General features: G+C 42.5%; 1 protein-coding gene across 6 annotated transcripts in view; it reads left to right on the forward strand.

Moving 5' to 3' along the window:
- The window catches only part of ripor1 (RHO family interacting cell polarization regulator 1), a 135345-nt gene that overhangs the window by 40503 nt on the left and 74304 nt on the right, over positions 1 to 20538 (forward strand). The window contains exon 1 of one of the 6 annotated variants that reach the window (XM_064951943.1): positions 7690 to 8199. The exons of the other annotated variants lie outside the window; for them this stretch is intronic. The gene's annotated coding sequence lies outside the window, so the exon portion shown is untranslated. Of the gene's footprint in view, positions 1 to 7689; positions 8200 to 20538 lie in introns of those variants that run through there. 6 annotated transcript variants of the gene reach the window in all.

Consider the following 20538-nt stretch of genomic DNA (forward strand, 5'->3'; position numbering starts at 1 on the left):
ACTGAGTTCACTTGTCCGTTAATCATATTAGTGTGGTGATTAATAATTGAGAGAGATCCTATGTCAGCATAAAATATATGAAAAACCCATAATCTGTAACCACAGCAGCCATTTATCACAGGGTCTATAGAGCCCTGCATGGTGTTCTGGCCGGTTTCAGTTGGGTGAGGCTCCTTTATTCATTAGACATCCTGAATTATTCACAGAGGAGAGAGTGATGAAGCCCCCTCCTCTTTTTTAATGTTGTTGTCCTCCTTTTCCTCCTGTCTTTCTCCTCCTCCTCTATCTGCACACCCAGTCCAATTTAGACTCCAAGGGTCAGGACATTGCCATTGGCAGAGCAGACTCTCAGGATGGTTAATGCTCCCCAAGTCTATTCTCCTTGATATGATTACAGTACACTTATGTAACGTGAGCACTAGAGAATCACGCACAGCCAAAGCCAAACAGAAGCAGATGAGTCTCCAAGATTTTCCAGAAGGTAAAATGTTGGTTCCCACTGAGAGTATGACAACGTGGAGGTAGAGTGTGCATTTGAATTCCTTCAGACACCTGTCCTCTCCTGTCCTCTCATGAGCGAGTATTCTCTGAGACTACATGCACGTTCTCCTCCAGTCCTGGAATAAGGGCCCTAGGACTGCTTGGCCCAAATAGGGAGCCCCATGCCTCACGGAGGGTCCCTGACACACAGCTCCCAACTGAGCCAACAAATCAGTGGGATATAGAGGGTATATAGAAAGAGGGACTTTGTGTGTGTGTGTGTGTGTGTGTGTGTGCGTGTTTTATTATGAACAGTTGGAGCAGACAGGTGGCATATAGTGCATGTAGTGAAGTATGCCTGTTTTCTCATGTGTATCACCATGTTTCGGGGGGGTGTTTGCGTGGACATTCTGTTATTCCAAATGGCCTTCATTTCAAAGGTCTCGGTATACAAATGGATGGCTTACATAATAACTATGAGCTCTCTTTCTCAGAACACTTCATAGATTTATCTTTCTGCTTATTCTCCGCTGAGTTTTTATGTAACATATCTACAGACTTCTCTCCCAGCCATGCTAATTCCTTCTCCTCTCTCTGTTTCTCCAGGCAGGAATGGAAACAAGTAGAAAGGAGGGGGGAAAATGAGAGGGAGAGAGAGAAAGAGACAGAAAATACACAAGTGGGATAGTAGGAGAGAGAGTGCCTTGCATGTTTATAAATACATTCAGATTCATGGCTTTTCTCTGACACGCCCAGCCAGATTAGAAAAAGGCATGTGGCCCTGTGGAATAGAAACTAGGGCACGTCTTTCACTCAGCGCCATGGGAGGCATGGCAGATCACTTAAACAGACACCCCAGAGAGAGAGAGAAGGGGCTGTGGGTGGGAGCCAGAGATGAGCAGAAAATGGTGATCAAAGAGTCCTTCTAGCCATGGAACCCAGGGTGGGCTGCACCTCCCCCAGGACCCAGAGACAGGGCTGCATATTCAGGGGTTCAGACAGCAGTAAGGGAGCTTGGAAGACCTGTCAACATGATGCCCAGACAGTCACAGAGTCTAGTTTTACAGTGTTTTTTTTATAGTGAGTCCTTTGGTTGCTCCCTTGTGGAGGACACAATGAACACATCATCGTGGTTTCACTCAAAAAGAGGGAGGAAGAGAGAGAGATAAAGATATTAGATATTTATGAATTAACATTTTCCTTCATGTTCCCCATCCATACCCCTGTCCTTTTACTTGAATCATTCATTCAGAAACCCATTCATTCAGTTACTCACCATGTTCAATATAAATACAATGTACCTTTATCATGTCTATTTGAAAATGTAATTTGGAACTTTTTTATTTAATCTTTATTTAACCAGGAAGGGCTCATTGAGATTTAAAATCTCTTTTTCAAGAGCGTCCTGGCCAAGATAGGCAGCACCAAGTCATTACAAAAATTACCGACAGACAACATGAAAAACTACAAGTAATCTAGTAAAAACCATTGAATTCACAAGAGTATAACAAAATCAAAAACAGCAAATTAAAAACATTGGCAGGTCAGGGAATCAGCCTCAAAATCCTTCATCAGTGATTTAAAAACACCAATCGGGACAAGTTCTTCCAGTTTAAAATAATTTTGTATGGTGTTCCAAGACAATGGCGCAGAGTACATAAAAGCCCTTTTACCAAATTCAGTTCGGACATTTGGAACAGTTAGCAGGATAAAGTCCAGCGAACGAAGAGAGTACCCACCAGATTTCTGAACAATAAAAATGACAAAATAAAAGGTAGTAAACCCAAAATGGCTTTGTAAATAAAGTATACCAGTGACTGAGCCTACGAGTGACTAGAGAAGGCCAGCCAACCCTGGTATACGAAGTGCAGTGGTACGTAAGGGTTTTGCAGTTTAAAATAAATCTCAAAGTGCCATGGTAAAGAGTGTAAATTGATCTCAAACACTGAGCGGAAGCATTCATATATAAAATATCCCCATAGTCTAGTAAAGGCATAAATGTAGCTGATACTCACCTCCTCCAGGCTTCAAAAGAAAAACAGGCCTTATTCCTAAAATACATTTTTTTGTATGTTGTTGAATATGCAATTTAAAAGAGAGGCCGTCATCAATTAAAATTCCAAGATATTTATATGAGGTTACAACCTCAATCTCCTTGCCCTGACAGGTAGGTGAAAGGTTCAGAGGTATATTTATTGCATTAGAAAACACCATTAGTTTAGTTTTGTGAGTATTGAGGATAAGGAAAAAAATAAAACATACCAAAGCATATGTCAAATTCACAAAACCTTATATTAAATTAATCTTCATATTAAGACATACTTTCCTTGGCTTAGACTAAAAAAACTTAATATCATACTATATCTAACTTGAAATAATTTGTAACATGTTAAACTAAAATAAACCACACAGGGGGTTGGCTATTAAAACCAGATTAGCTCAGGCAGCAGAATACTCCATGATCTCATTACATTGCCTGAATAATTGTCAGCACAGCACTGCATTGTGTCCTGCTGTCCAATCCCTTGGACATAAAATAGGTTTGCTGGGATTGCACTGAGGTGGATAAAATGGGGGTGATGTGGGTTGGAGGGGTCGTGGTGGTGATTGAAGGCGACAGAAGAATTCAGATAACTATAAATGGGCTGGTGGGTTTCAATAGAGGGTGCAGGGAGTGTGGAAGGGTGGCAGGGCATTGTGGTGAATGGCAGACCTCTATTGATCTCTCTTTCCAGTCTTGGCTTATATCACACACGGAGAGGGCCATGCAGACTCACTTTCCAAATGCATGACATCACCCAGGGTTGCCAGGTTAACAACTGCCCAGTGCCTGTGAGAGGAGTCATTCATCTCTTCTGGGAGAGCACAGTCTTTGAGGGGTCGGGGGCTTTTGTCACTGTTATATACACTTACTCTGACAACTCTGTGTGTGTGTGTGTGTGTGTGTGTGTGTGTGTGTGTGTGTGTGTGTGTGTGTGTGTGTGTGTGTGTGTGTGTGTGTGTGTGTGTGTGTGTGTGTGTGTGTGTGTGTGTGTGTGTGTGTGTGTGTGTGTGTGTGTGCGTGCGTGCGTGCGTGCGTGTGCGTGTGCGTGTGTGCCTGCGTGCGTGTGTGTGAGAGAGAGAGAAGAGTAGGAGGAAATACCGGCTCTGAGTAATCTCTTCCCTGGACAGAATTATTTCACACTCAAACTTTTTCTATGCTTTCACTGAGTGTGCTGTTAGCATCTTGGTTCGACTAGTGTTCTGCAATCAGTTTAATAAACTGGCTAAACTGAATGACAACAGAGATAGAATACAATATGTAATTGTATTGAATAGTTTGGGGTAGGCGTAGGCCTCGTCTCAGAGGAATGCTCCTCAGATGCTGGGCAGCTGGTATCGAAGCACCTCACTGGGAGAATGGAGATCCGATGACGGGCCTTCAGTTGGTGATGGTGGGGAGGTGGAAGGTCGTTGGAAGACTGTTGCTGCAAAACAGAAAGTGGGAGACACAAGATTTGAGTTGACATACAGTTTCAGTCAAAGGTTTGGACACACATACTCATTCAAGGAGTTTTCTTTATTTTGACTATTTTCTACATTGTAGAATAATACTGAAGACATCAAACCTATGAAATAACATATGGAATCATGTAGTAACAAAAAAAGTGTTAAACAAATATATTTTATACTTGAGATTCTTTAAAGTAGCCACCCTTTGCCTTGATGAAAGCTTTGCACACTCAACCAGCTTCACTTGGAATGCTTTTCCAACAGTCTTGAAGGAGTTCTCACATATGCTGAGCAATTGTTGGCTACTTTTCCTTCACTCTACGGTCCAACTCATCCCAAACCATCTCAAATGGGTTGAGGTCGGGTGATTGTGGAGGCCAGGTCATCTGATGCAGCACTCCATCACTCTCCTTGGCCAAATAACCCTTACACAGACTGGAGGTGTGTTGGGTCATTGTCCTTTTGAGAAACAAATGATAGTCCCACTAGGCGCAAACCAGATGGGATGGAGTATCACTGCAGAATGCTGTGGTAGCCATGCTGGTTAATTAAGTGTGCCTTGAATTCTAAATAAATCACTGACAGTGTCAACAACAAAGCACCACACCTCCCCTTCATGCTTCATTGTGGGAAGCACACATGCGAAGATCATCCGTTCACCAACTCTGCGTCTTACAAAGACACGGCGGTTGGAGCCAAAAATCTCACATTTGGACTCATCAGACCAAAGGACAGACATGTTTCTTGGCCCAAGCAAATCACTTCTTATTGGTGTCCTTTAGTAGTGGTTTCTTTGCAGCAATTCGACAATGAAGGCCTGATTCACGCAGTGTCCTCTGAACAGTTGATGTTGGGATGTGTCTGTTACTTGAACTCTGAGAAGCATTTATTTGGGCTGCAATTTCTGAGGCTGGTAACTCTAATGAACTTATCCTCTGCAGCAGAGGTGACTCTGGGTCTTCCTTTCCTGTGGCGGTCTTCATGAGTGCCAGTGTCATCATAGCGCTTGATGATTTAAGCGACTGCACAAAATTCTTCAAATTTTCAATATTGACTGACCATGTCTTAAAGTCATGATGGACTGTCATTTCTCTTTGCTTATTTGAGTTGTCATAATATGGACTTGGTCTTTTACAAAATAGGGCTATCTTCTGTATACCACTCCTTCCTTGTCACAACACAACTGATTGGCTCAAACACATTAAGAAGGAAAGAAATTCCACAAATGAACTTTTAACAAGGCACACCTGCTAATTGAAATGCATTCAAGGTGACTACCTCATGAAGCTGGTTGAGAGAATGCCAAGTTTGTGCAAAGCTGTCATCAAGGCAAAGGTTGGCTACTTTGAAGAATCTCAAATATATTTTGTTTTTTTAAAACACTTTTTTAGTTACTACATGATTCCATATGTGTTATTTCATAGTTTTGATGTCTTCACTATTATTCTTCAATGTAGAAAATAGTAAAAATAAAGAAAAACCTAGGAATGAGTAGGTGTGTCCAAACTTTGGACTGATACTGTATTAATACTCCCATAGATGCATGGCCAAGGAAAGCACGAGTGAGCCTATAGGTTAATCAGCAATTGTGATGGAATTGCCTTAGTTTGTCATACTAATATCCTGAAGTTAATAGGTGAATGACATTTTTCATGCTTGCTAAAGGTAAAGGAGGAGGAGAGATGTGACGCTATACTGATGAGTTAACATTACAACACTACTATAGAAATAACTGCTATTCTGACGAGGTAACATTGTAGACACTACCATAGAATCCTGCTATGCTTATGAGGTAACATTGTAAATGCTACCATATCAATACCTGCTACAGTATGCTGATAAGTGAGACAGGAAGTAATGTGAATTATATTAGTTTACTAGATGAATGAAAAGTGACGAATCATTCAGATCGGCCTGACTGAACTACATATCTATCTGATGTGCACACGGCTGTACTGGAAACCAGGCTATTCGGTGTACAGTGCAGTATATCAAAAGGCACATGGAGCTAGTTTTCTTTGAAGTCTATATTTGATTTGAAAATAAGTGCAAGCATCAAAGAAAAGAGAAGATAGGAAAAGCAGGCTGCTGTCGTGCAAATTCTGCACAGGGACACTCAAAGTCAATCTTAAATGAATCATTCTTTACTATCAGCATGCTGGAGAGGTTCCAACCAACTCAATGCACCAAGTACACATGTCGATCAGGAGCTCCAACGGGACAGTCCCGTTAGATCTCTTAAAATGACGACAATTTATTTTTGCCTGATTTAGCTCATTCATCATCCATAATGAATTAATCATTAAGGTTTGTTTCATTCATTTGACTGACCAAAACTGGGTCATGCATGTGACAGACTAATACCTCACGAGGCTTCTTCTCTACGCTGAGACCTTGAAACTGATATGTTTTCAGTTCTCAAAACAAGGGTCTGGGTGTATTGCCAAATTGCAGATACTGAGGATTCATTCAGTCAGTCACTTACATGAACACATATATTGGTTATTAGAAAAGCACAAAATAAAATGTTCCATCACACAGCCTTCACAACACTTTTCATTTTCAGAGGACGTAGTGTTTGAAGAGAAGTACTGTCAGCATCAGAGTAACATGATGTTCTCTTCACTGAAGCATCTGACTCTTGGGGCAATATCATCCTCAGATTGATAGAGATCTTTGTACAAAATAAGAATGTGGAATGTATGTACAAAGTGTATGCACTCACTACTGTAATTTGCTCTGGATAAGAGTGTCTGCTAAATGACTAAAATGTAAAATGTCATCATGGTAGCTGTTAGCAACTGCTTTTGGTGGAGATTAAAGTTATCATATGCCCTGGTCCATAGGAAGGATCACCCTAGTGGAGTTCCCCTCCAGCTATTACAAAGGCTTACTCTCTCTCCCTAGTAACATCAACTCGGAGGACTGTGCAGCTTCATCAGTCTATAATTATTCATGCATATGAGCAAATTATGGTGAGAAATAAAGTGTCAAGAAAATGTGGGCAATAGAATACATCTACCGACCTTACCTTGTGGGTCCTGTTGTGGAGATGTGACCAGTTTAGGATATGGCATCAGTTTCTGGGTCCTTAGTTTGAGCAAAGACTACACATTCCCTGTCAACAACTTTATATACTGTGTGTATTTCCAAGTAGAGGTCTTCTTGGGTCCCGGACCCGAGGCCAATCAGACCCAAACCCAAATGGACCCTACGACCACCATACCTCGAACCGACCCGTACCCTAAAGTCTAGACCAGACCTGATTTGGACCCGAGTGACAAAAAATGTTTATCAGGCAAGTTATGCTTCTGGTTAACGAATAAGTCTTTATATGTTTGCTCAGTGAATAAATTCAGCTTATTAGCATAAAATAAATATATTCAGAGCCGCGGTCGGGTCCATTCGCTTCTATCAGCTGTGGTTACATAGACCCAAGACCAGATAACAATCAAATAACAACAAACAGGACCCGACCTGGACCTGAGGGAAAATTGAATTTTGGACCTGTCCTGGACCAGCTGAAGTCTCGGGTCGGTTCTCGGGTATTGGGTGGACCCATGAAGACCTCTACTTCCAAGTGCAGTTTGCGTGCCAAAGCCCATTTGGGTAAGCGCAGGGGGTAAATGGGAGACGTTTATTTTCCAGCTCACAAGACACAAGAGGCGCACACTGCTGAAAATCCCACGTGTCCTTCCCTCCTTTCTTTCACCAGCACATTGCTGCCATACCCAGAACCTCTTAGTTGAGTGAGTGTATCGGTTTGTGTTTGTGGTTACACCCACGGATAAACTCTCGAGCACTTAACAGGAGTTGGTAGGCTACAAGGCGCAAAACTGTGGCGCCTTGTATGATATTGTTGCCTATTTTCGCCATTTTTCCAAAAAGCCCCTGAGAAGTCACGGACCCAGGTCTGCTTATGGACGACTTTTTCATCCTCATTGGTTTGTCCACACCCCTTCGGAGATAAGGACAAGAGCAAGCCTTCAGCTTTGCTTGCAGGAGAGGGAGAAAGTGACAATCGAGAAATTGGATAGGGCAAATGACAAGGGAGCGTCACAGCATCGCGTGAAGAAGTCTCTTTTAATTTATTTATATAATTTGCCTATTTCTGATGAAGGAACTCGCGGAAATAGTTTCCTTTTTATTGACTTGACATTTTCATTTGAAATTCGGATTCCACGATTTGGAGTGACTGACAAGGCTACCTACCCTGGCGGCAAACATGTATGTTGACTTTGTGTTTATCTTTCATTTCAATCCTGTGTCCCAAGTATGGCATTTCGGTGTGCATTTAAGAAGTGTGTATCGTTAATTCTATTTTCACACGATTTTTTTGCATAGCCTTCTACATAGCCTGGCTACAAGAAGTCATGTGAAGCACCATTTTGAGATCATTTAAGCACACAACGGTCTGTATATAAACTAGAGGCCATGCTATTTACAGTCAGATGTTATTTTTTATAGGAATTTGTCTATTTTGTGTTGGTGGAATCTTCCAGCAAATTGTCATGGGTGACGCAGCTGTGATAGACCCATGATGCATGCAAGGGTATACGGAGAGTGTTTTATAGTTGCTCAGCGTTATGATGACAAAGAGAGCCTTGTCTGTTAACTGGGCTTTGTTTGATATTTGAAATGAATGCGAGATAAATGCCTGGTAAACACGGGTATTAATTACTCAAGCCGCGGGAAAGGCTTTTTTTATTAAACAGGTTGACATACACATGTCAGTGCACAATTATGTGTTTAATATGTTTATGGATACACCAATACGCTAAAATGTCAAATGTATCCGCTGTCAGTCTACAAGTGCATCGCTTCTGATGCTACAGTGTAACATTTTGTTTCGCGAATTTTCCCTTTGCCTTTAATTCGTTGCTGCTGCTTGCTGATAGCCCTCTTATATAGTTAATCTCCTACAATCTAATCCTTCTGACTTGTTTTAACATCCATGCAAGGGAATGTAACCTGTCTCTGTCAACGATGAAAGCGCCTTACACTGGCCGCAAATTTCGACATTTTCAATAGCTAGAAAAAGCATCTCGATAAAATGGGCAACCACATCCCAAGTTTGGAGTGAAGCCGTTTTCTAGTAAAGGTTCTGCTTGTAAACATAGAAGTTTCCAGAACTAATATTCACTTGATAAATGGTCTCCTTCAATTTAGTGTTCTCTGCAAACTCTGTCTTGTGGGAAGTACCCAGCCAGGGCCACACAATCTGCCCTTTGTGCAAGGGCTCGACCACCATCAGGGGGCTAATTTAGGTGATGATTCGATCAACAAAAACAATTATGATGAAAAGGATACGCAGAAGGAAGTAGACGAGGAGTATTTTTCTCTCAGTGGTCTGTACACTCACACACAAGAGTCTGACCAGGCTGGTAGGGCAGTAAAAAGACGCCCTGAATGTTTATTCTGTGTGTGAACATGATAGCATGTAGTGGTTTTGCAGCGACAGGGGTCCGGGGAGGAATGAGAGTGGTGTTATGTAGGGATATGAGGAATGTGTTTCTGTCTTGTCTGGCTACACCATGTGCATGTGCTCATCAGTGTTGGTCTTGCACAGATATTGAAATGCACATAACATATATCTCTATGGCCTGTTGTAATTCATGTGCTTGTTGTGGTAGTCTCACACGCATTGCCCTGTCCAGAGATGTCAGGATCCCTTCCCTGTCTGACCCTGCTTCCCTCTAAAGGTGTCTGACCCTGCTTCCCTCTAAAGGTGTCTGACCCTGCTTCCCTCTAAAGGTGTCTGCATGCTTCCCTCTAAAGGTGTCTGACCCTGCTTCCCTCTAAAGGTGTCTGACCCTGCTTCCCTCTAAAGGTGTCTGACCCTGCTTCCCTCTAAAGGTGTCTGACCCTGCTTCCCTCTAAAGGTGTCTGACCCTGCTTCCCTCTAAAGGTGTCTGACCCTGCTTCCCTCTAAAGGTGTCTGACCCTGCTTCCCTCTAAAGGTGTCTGACCCTGCTTCCCTCTAAAGGTGTCTGACCCTGCTTCCCTCTAAAGGTGTCTGACCCTGCTTCCCTCTAAAGGTGTCTGACCCTGCTTCCCTCTAAAGGTGTCTGCATGCTTCCCAAACAAGAGTTTGTGCATATGTTATGACATTTTGGGACGTTTCTGTTTGTTTTGCAAACACTACTATTGCCACTTTTGTTCTTGTTTTCTGGAGTAGGTCTTTTAAGGGAGTATGTGAGCACACTTGGAAATATTGTTTGTCTTGTACATCTATCGGGCAAATAGCTATGCTTGTGCCCGGGATAGAATAAAGACCAGCTATGCTGCTTCCCTTCAATCTGCGATACCAACTAGGAACAGAGAACTGTTGATCATGCAACAAAACATTGCATGATCGTGTATATAGACTTTCTGTTTTGTTGGAGATTTGTATGTGGACAAATCAATCTAACTACGTCTTCAGCAATACTCCTATTATGGTATAGTATACATGTACCATGTTTAATAGGGTCAAGTGGAAACTTAGAGCTTAGATGAATCTGAGGTTGTGTTTGAGGAAGAATGATGTTCCAATGTCATGCACCTGGTTTCTGTTTGCTGTGTGAGTCGGTAATGAGGAACCAGCCAGACCACTTTAGGGTCCCTCAAATGACCATCCGCATACATAAAATACACAGCCCATCTGTCAACCTTAGTAGGGTGCATTTGGCCTAACATTCTTCCCCTCGCCACCAGGAGCTCTCCCGTTAATGACTTCCTGTGGGTGACTGTCAGGGCTCTACAGTGTGACAATTTTAATCATATGCGCCTAAATATGAAGGATTCTAGCTTTATTATCTCAAATATTTGTCATTGTGCCCCTAAATTTCTTTGTGTGTGCCAACATTTTTCAATTTAGGTGCTATGACCTTGTAAAAAAAGGTCAGCGTATAGCCCTGGCTGTGTTCCTGAAGTCGGACATGCAGCCAATTAAATGTCATCGCTCTCTCTTGGTCATACACATACACACGTTTGTTTTACTATCCTTGTGGAGACCAAACAATTGATTCTTATTCAACATCCTATTTTCCCTAATTCAAACCCGTACGCTAACCCATCAGCCTAAAATAGCCTTTTTCCTTGTGGGGACCAGCAAAATATCTCTAATTGTTAGAATTTACAGTGTTTTTACTATCCTTGTGAGGACTTCTGGTCCCCACAAGTATAGTAAAAACACACACACAAACGCACTCAAGCTTGCCCACAGGATAATTGCTTGTGTGCACACAGTCGTATCAAACACTTTAATTAAGGACACAATTAGTGTTTGTTGATGTGTTTGGCTCTTGTTGAGTGTTATGAGTTTGGCGGGGTGTTGGTTCACTGTCATTCATTACTTCAACACTAATCTCTTTATTATTATTTCATTGGCACAAACCATTTAGTTCTGAGACATTGGGGGGAACATTGAATACTCTGCTCAGAATGTCATGGATCCCACAGAATCGACAGAGTGCAGGGTAGCCCAGCCCAGTCTATTTCAGAACTGTGCGACAATAAGGCAGCCAGTAGTATCATTCAGAACTCACAGAAAAAAGAAGAGACCACAGTGTAGCTGTCAAGCTCCCTGAGCTTGTACAAACAAGAAGCTGCAGGAATTATAGTTATGTGGTGGCGATGCGATGATGTCTATGAAGTATGACAGCTGTATAAAAGCCTGTGCAGCTAACCTGCACTCAGATACCCTAATTACTGTTCTGTGTGTAGTTGTTTACAGTGCTTCTCTTACTGGGCTTAATTGTTTACATAATGCAGTATGTTATATGAGCAATATCTAATTGTGGGGAGTAAAGAAATGAATGATCAATAATGAATTTACATGATCTATGCTGTGAGTGTAGTTCGAAATACTGTCTTCATTCCGGTAGTAAAACACAGTAAAATCAACAATGTAATCCAAATGTTATTTTGAGAAGTTTGAACAGTATGATAATGACATGATCGTGCAGAGAGGTTCAATGACGGGCTATGTCATATGGCTTAACTGCAAGGTATCTACTGGATGAATACCATTAGGTGTGTAGAGATGTTTTCTGTTTCTCTGCAGTGTATATTTTCTGTGTGATTCAGCAGTCTGTTTCATCTGTGTATTTCTCCAGTGTATCATTACTCTGTGTGGCAAGAGCATGCTATTATAGAGCAACTGCACTAGCTGACTCACTCTATCCGGGCACAGTTATGATGCAGGCACAAACCACAAGCAAATATACACTGAACAAAAATATAAACACAACATGTAAAGTGCTGGTCCCATGTTTAATGAGAGGAAATAAAGATCCAAGAAATGTTCCATATGCACAAAGTGGTTATTTTTCTCAAATTTTGTGCACACATTTGTTTACATCCTTGTTAGTGAGCATTTTATCCTTTGCCAAGGTAATACATCCACCTGACAGGTGTGGCATATCAAGAAACTGATTAAACGGTATGATCATTACATAGGTGGACCTTCTGCTGAGGACAATAAAAGGCTACTCTAAAATGTGCAGTTGTCAAACAACTCAATGCCACAGATGTTTTGAGGGAGCGTGAGGAATGTCCACCAGAGCTGTTGCTGAAGAATTTATGTGTAATAAAGCCCTTAAAGCTCATTCTGATTGGCTGGGCCTGGCTGCCAAGTGGGTAGGCCTATGCCCTCCCAGGCCCACCCACTGCTGTGCCCCTGCCCAGTCATGTGAAATTCATTAGATTAGGGCCTAATTGATATCTTTACATGAACTGTAACTCAGCAAAGTCTTTTAAATTGTTGCATTTATATTTCTGTTCTGTATATAAAAAAACAGATATACAAATACAGACCATCACATTCAATGCTTTGTCCACCCATGGTTATGCTGCACATACAAAGGCTAGATGTGTTCATGAAGTACAACAGAACAAGTGTAAGTTTAAACACAGATTAACTAGGTATTGACATCCAGAGTCCAGACAGCTTTAAGTGTGCCATGTTCTCTGATGCCAATGGACAATTCCACAGTAACAGAATGATGCTGACACTGATTTTTCACTTTAAAATGTATGTTAAACAAACCATACAACACTATGTACAAGGACTACTTTTATCAATTCCCCAATATTTTTTGTTACGAAAACACATTTACTTGAAGAACAGTGCAGATGCAAAGTTTGGTAACAAAATGGTTTTCAGTGGAACATGTTAACAGTAGTCCTTGGGAGTTGTATAGTTTGTTTAACTTTGCATTTTTTGTTTTTTGCATACATTTTAATGTGAAAAATCTGAGTCTCAGCATCATTCTGTTAGCTTAAAATTGCCACTATGTAGGGCGGCAGGTAACCTAGTTGTTAGACCGTTGGGCCAGTAACCGAAAGGTCGCCAGTTCAAATCCCCAAGCCGACACTGAAAAATCTGATGTGCCCTTAAGCAAGGTACTTAACGCTAATTGTTCTAGGGTTGATAATGGCTGGCCGTGACCCCACTCTGAGGGTATCTCAGGGGGAGTTGGTATATGCAAAGAACACATTTCCAATTCAAACGTGTAAAATAAACACATCTTGACATCATGGGAAAATCAAAAGAAATCAGCCAAGACCTCAGAAAAAAATGATAGACCTCCACAAGTATGGAAATTGCTCTCAAGGATGAACCAAACGCCTGAAGGTACAACTTTCATCTGTACAAACAATAGTACGCAAATATAAACACCATGGGACCACGCAGCCGCCATAACGCTCAAGAAGGAGACGCTTTCTGTCTCCTTGAGATGAACGCACTTTGATAAGAAAAGTGCAAATCAATTGCAGAACAGCAGCAAAGGACCTTGTGAAGATGCTGGAGGAAATGGGTACAAAAGTATCTATATCCACATAACCTGAAAGGCTGCTCAGCAAGGAAGAACCCACGGCTCCAAAACCGCCATATAAAATCCAGACTACGTTTTTTCCAAAAAACATACTTTTTGGGGAAATGTCCTCTGGTCTGATGAAACAAAAAAATAGCTGTTTGACCATAATGACCATAGTTACGTTTGGAGGAAAAAGAGGGAGGCTTGCAAGCCGAGAACGCCATCCCAACCGTGAAGCATGGGGATGGCAGCATCATGTTGTGGGGGTGTTTTGCTGCAGAAGGGTCTGGTGCACTTCACAAAATAGATGGCATCATGAGGATGGAAAATGTTGTGGATATATTGAAGCAACATCTTAAGACATCAATCAGGAAGTTCAAGCTTGGTCACAAATGGGTTAAGGACAACAAAGTCAAGGTATTGGAGTGGCCATCACAAAGCCCTGACCTCAATCCTATAGAAAATGTGTGGGCAGAACTGAAAAAGCGTGTGCGAGCAAGGAGGCCTTCAAACCTGACTCAGTTACACTAGCTCAGTCAGGAGGAATGGGCCAAAATTCATCCAACTTATTGTGGGAAGCTTGTGGAAGGCTACCTGAAACGTTTGACCCAAGTTAAACAATTGAAAGGCAATGCTACCAAATACTAAGTGAGTGTATGTCACCTTCTGACTCACTGGGAATGCGATGAAAGAAATAAAAAATGAAATAAATCACTCTCTCTACTATTATTCTGACATTTCACATTCTTAAAATAAAGTGTTGATCCTAACTGACCTAAGACAGGGAATTGTTACTCTGATTAAATGTCAGGAATTGTGAAAAACTGAGTTTAAATATGTTTGGCTCTGGTGTATGTTAACTTCCGAATGTAACTGTAGATACAAATCGAGCTCCGTACTGCATCGCCATGCACCTCCCTTATTTTGTAACTATGTGGAGGGCTGCGTGGGGGTGTTACATCCTGTAGAAAACAAACTCACTTCCTTGACTACCGCTCTGCACTGCTCCGCGAAGCGCAAGAAGTATGAATGCCCTGACTTCTGTTGAGTCCATATCACCATAAATGCTGCATGGTCAATGCAGAAGTCAGATTGACCATGTGCCCAGATGCAAAATGCACTTCTCTCTTCAGAATGCACTCTCTCCCTTCCAATTTGCACATTCATTGATTCATAACTTCATTGTGTGAATTGTTTACGTTTTGATTGTTAGTGTATATCAATTCCCCCTTACATATATCACCAGTAGTACATTTACTGTTAATTACTATTATTTCTAATCTACAGTGTTTGTTACTTTGGTAAGGGTAATTTCTGTTTATTCATTCAGTATTATTATTCCACTTTTCCAGTTATCATTGTTGGAGTGGACACAGGTTGTGCACTTTGCAAACAATGCTATACTTGTGAGAATCAAGTTTTGGTTTATTTCATTACATGAGTTTTGTTAATTTAGTCATTGCCTTTTGTTTGGAGCGCTCCTGCCAATGTTGAGTAAGCATGTGCATGCATATTTATTTATTTATTTTTATTTCACCTTTATTTAACCAGGTAGGCTAGTTGAGAACAAGTTCTCATTTACAACTGCGACCTGGCCAAGATAAAGCATAGCAGTGTGAACAGACAACACAGAGTTACACATGGAGTAAACAATTAACAAGTCAATAACACAGTAGAAAAAAAGGGGAGTCTATATACAATGTGTGCAAAAGGCATGAGGAGGTAGGCGAATAATTACAATATTGCAGATTAACACTGGATTGATAAATGGTCATGTACAGGTAGAGATATTGGTGTGCAAAAGAGCAGAAAAGTAAATAAATAAAAACTGTGGGGATGAGGTAGGTGAAAATGGGTGGGCTATTTACCAATAGATTATGTACAGCTGCAGCGATCGGTTAGCTGCTCAGATAGCACATGTTTGAAGTTGGTGAGGGAGATAAAGGTCTCCAACTTCAGTGATTTTTGCAATTCGTTCCAGTCACAGGCAGCAGAGTACTGGAACGAAAGGCGGCCGAATGAGGTGTTGGCTTTAGGGATGATCAGTGAGATACACCTCCTGGAGCGCGTGCTACGGATGGGTGTTGCCATCGTAACCAGTGAACTGAGATAAGGCGGAGCTTTACCTAGCATGGCCTTGTAGACGACCTGGAGCCAGTGGGTCTTGCGACGAATATGTAGCGAGGGCCAGCCGACTAGAGCATACAAGTCGCAGTGGTGGGTAGTATAAGGTGCTTTAGTGACAAAACGGATGGCACTGTGATAAACTGCATCCAGTTTGCTGAGAAGAGTGTTGGAAGCAATTTTGTAGATGACATCGCCGAAGTCGAGGATCGGTAGGATAGTCAGTTTTACTAGGGTAAGCTTGGCAGTGTGAGTGAAGGAGGCTTTGTTACGGAATAGAAAGCCGACTCTTGATTTGATTTTCGATTGGAGATGTTTGATATGGGTCTGGAAGGAGAGTTTGCAGTCTAGCCAGACACCTAGGTACTTATAGGTGTCCACATATTCAAGGTCGGAACCATCCAGTGTGGTGATGCTAGTCGGGCAAGCGGGTGCAGGCAGCGATCGGTTGAAAAGCATGCATTTGGTTTTACTAGCGTTTAAGAGCAGTTGGAGGCCACGGAAGGAGTGTTGTATGGCATTGAAGCTCGTTTGGAGGTTAGATAGCACAGTGTCCAATGACGGGCCGAAAGTATATAGAATGGTGTCGTCTGCGTAGAGGTGGATCAGGGAATCGCCCGCAGCAAGAGCAACATCATTGATATATACAGAGAAAAGAGTCGGCCCGAGAATTGAACCCTGTGGCACCCCCATAGAGACTGCCAGAGGACCAGACAGCATGCCCTCCGATTTGACACACTGAACTCTGTCTGCAAAGTAATTGGTGAACCAGGCAAGGCAGTCATCCGAAAAACCGAGGCTACTGAGTCTGCCGATAAGAATATGGTGATTGACAGAGTCGAAAGCCTTGGCAAGGTCGATGAAGACGGCTGCACAGTACTGTCTTTTATTGATGGCGGTTATGATGTCGTTTAGTACCTTGAGTGTGGCTGAGGTGCACCCGTGACCGACTCGGAAACCAGATTGCATAGCGGAGAAGGTACGGTGGGATTCGAGATGGTCAGTGACCTGTTTGTTGACTTGGCTTTCGAAGACCTTAGATAGGCAAGGCAGAATGGATATAGGTCTGTAACAGTTTGGGTCCAGGGTGTCTCCCCCTTTGAAGAGGGGGATGACTGCGGCAGCTTTCCAATCCTTGGGGATCTCAGACGATATGAAAGAGAGGTTGAACAGGCTGGTAATAGGGGTTGCGACAATGGCGGCGGATAGTTTCAGAAATAGAGGGTCCAGATTGTCAAGCCCAGCTGATTTATACGGGTCCAGGTTTTGCAGCTCTTTCAGAACATCTGCTATCTGGATTTGGGTAAAGGAGAACCTGGAGAGGCTTGGGCGAGGAGCTGCGGGGGGGGGGCCGGAGCTGTTGGTCGAGGTTGGAGTAGCCAGGCGGAAGGCATGGCCAGCCGTTGAGAAATGCTTGTTGAAGTTTTCAATAAACATGGATTTGTCGGTGGTGACCGTGTTCCCTAGCCTCAGTGCAGTGGGCAGCTGGGAGGAGGTGCTCTTGTTCTCCATGGACTTCACAGTGTCCCAGAACTTTTTGGAGTTGGAGCTACAGGATGCAAACTTCTGCCTGAAGAAGCTGGCCTTAGCTTTCCTGACTGACTGCGTGTATTGGTTCCGGACTTCCCTGAACAGTTGCATATCGCGGGGACTGTTCGATGCTATTGCAGTCCGCCACAGGATGTTTTTGTGCTGGTCGAGGGCAGTCAGGTCTGGAGTGAACCAAGGGCTATATCTGTTCTTAGTTCTGCATTTTTTGAACGGAGCATGCTTATCTAAAATGGTGAGGAAGTTACTCTTAAAGAATGACCAGGCATCCTCAACTGACGGGATGAGGTCAATGTCCTTCCAGGGTACCCGGGCCAGGTCGATTAGAAAGGCCTGCTCACAGAAGTGTTTTAGGGAGCGTTTGACAGTGATGAGGGGTGGTCATTTGACTGCGGCTCCGTAGCGGATACAGGCAATGAGGCAGTGGTCGCTGAGATCCTGATTGAAGACAGCGGAGGTGTATTTGGAGGGCCAGTTGGTCAGGATGACGTCTATGAGGGTGCCCTTGCTTACAGAGTTAGGGTTGTACCTGGTGGGTTCCTTGATGATTTGTGTGAGATTGAGGGCATCTAGCTTAGATTGTAGGACTGCCGGGGTGTTAAGCATATCCCAGTTTAGGTCACCTAACAGAACAAACTCTGAAGCTAGATGGGGGCAATCAAATCACAAATGGTGTCCAGGGCACAGCTGGGAGCTGAGGGGGTCGGTAGCAGGCGGCAACAGTGAGCGACTTATTTCTGGAGAGAGTAATTTTCAGAATTAGTAGTTCGAACTGTTTGGGTATGGACCTGGAAAGTATGACATTACTTTGCAGGCTATCTCTGCAGTAGACTGCAACTCCTCCCCTTTGGCAGTTCTATCTTGACGGAAGATGTTATAGTTGGGTATGGAAATCTCAGAGTTTTTGGTGGCCTTCCATAGAAGTAAGCCTATAGGCTACCAGGCCTGTGCGCAAATGTAGGCATGTAAATGTGCCAATTTGCGGACCTGATAGTTTTTCTGATTGGCTTAACGCACCACCACTAATGACCTGTGGAGTTTTCTTCACCAAGCAAACGGTCTGTTTTTACATCCATTGAGAATTACAACAGTTCCTCAATGTATTTGAGATATCTTTCCAGCTCTCTCTCTTTTGATAACTACTCAGTGTGAAAGGGAAAAATGTCATGCTCTGATCCAGTGGAAATGTCATTAAAATAGGTCTACCTGATTTACTTCTTATCAGTGCTTGACTTGGACTGAAATAGGTTCCGGTACTCATTTTGGGTGCTGGTACTGTTTTTTTATATTTAGGTGCAGGATCTCCCCAATACTTTTCAGTTAATATTCTACAAGAAGAATAGGAGATCAAGCCGTAGAACATTTGAGGTGCTGGTACTCAGCTCCGGTGAGCTCCTGCCCAAATCAAGCACTGCTTCTAATTCCTTGAGCAAAAAAACATACAACAGCGTCTGCCTCGAGCTCACTGGCGCAGGTACTCTGAGGGCCCAGAATATTATATACAATGTTGCAAGTTCGCTAGCTCAATCAAGCTTTGGGCCAGACCAAGTTAATGGTTTATACAATGTTTAAAGTTTGTTGCAGACAGGCCATGTGTCGCCAATGTGATGTATTGGATATTTGTTTTTATCATGATATTTACTACCTGCAGGCTTGAATGTTTTTTATTTTTTTATTTATGTAGGCTATTTTTACATTGTTGTCATTTTCATTTAGATTTGGATAGAATTTGGATTAACCACATGACAATGACTTTGAGATATGAAAATGTGTATATAAAAACCATAACTGCCACACAGCTCGGTAGAAATGGTAAGATAAATTGGCATTCCACATGAGGAAGGTTGCCGACTCCTCGTGTAGCCTATTACCAGCAACTTCAGGAGAATAATGGCAGAATATGCGAAAGCCAGCAGTAGCGAGATGAGAAAAGTTAGGTCCGGTTAGATTTTATTCTTCTGGTTATCTATTTCTCTGGTGCCCTCCTTGAGGCATTTTTCTTATTTCATCAAACCATAAGCTTAAAGCATCAGACAAGCTCAATGCATATATTTGATTTGATTTTAACACATTGGGTGTGTCTATATATGGAAATATACATGTTTAAAAATTCCGCCCGGCCTCCCGAGTGGCACAGCATCGCAGTGCTTGAGGTGTCACTAGAGACCTGGGTTTGATCCCAGGCTGCTTCACAGCAGGCAGTGACTGGGAGACCCATGAGACGGTGCACAATTGGCCCAGCGTTGTCCGGATGCTGGCCTTCTAGGCAGAGTTCCTCTGTCCAGTGTCTGTGTTCTTTTGCCCATCTTAATCTTTTCTTTTTATTGGCCAGTCTGAGATATGTCTTATACTTTGCAACTCTTGCTAGAAGGCCAGCATCCTGGAGTCACCTCTCAACTTTGGATGTTGAGACTGGTCTTTGCGGGTACTATTTAATGAAGCTGCCTGCGTTCCACAGGGATCCTGGCCCATTTTGACTCCAATGCTTCCCAAAGTTGTCCTTTGTGGTGGCCAGTGTCTCATGGAAAGAGCAGGTGTTCATAATGTGTTGTACACTGTGTGTATATTTTATTATTCTATAAAACAGAAACTTGCCTGCATGTCTTGGCAAGTTCTCTCTCGCAGGCAGCATCAGGCAAGGTTGGGTAATCAGCTTACAGTCTCTGTGTAGCGAATAGTTTGACTGTTGAGTGAAGAGGAAGGTGTCCAAGTCACCCTCATCCTCACTGACTGAAATCCCATTTTACTAGTCACATGCAGATGTTATTGCGGGTGTAGTAAAATGCTTGTGTTCCTAGCTCCAACAGTGCAGTAGTATCTAAAAGTAAAAGAATGGAATTACGAAATATATAAATATTAGGATGAGCAATGTCAGTGTGGCATTAACTAAAATGCAGTAGATTAGAATACAGTATATACATATGAAATGAGTAGAGCAGTATGTAAATATTATAAAGTGACTACTGTTCCATTATTTAAGTGATCAGTCAATGTAGAGCGTGAAGGCACACAGTAGTCTGTAATTTTACCAGCCTAAGTGCAGGCTTCGACCACAATTTTGATTAGTTAATTACTTCGCTAAAAAATGAAC

Source organism: Oncorhynchus masou, chromosome 31, assembly GCF_036934945.1.
Source record: "Oncorhynchus masou masou isolate Uvic2021 chromosome 31, UVic_Omas_1.1, whole genome shotgun sequence".
Lineage (NCBI taxonomy): Eukaryota > Metazoa > Chordata > Actinopteri > Salmoniformes > Salmonidae > Oncorhynchus > Oncorhynchus masou.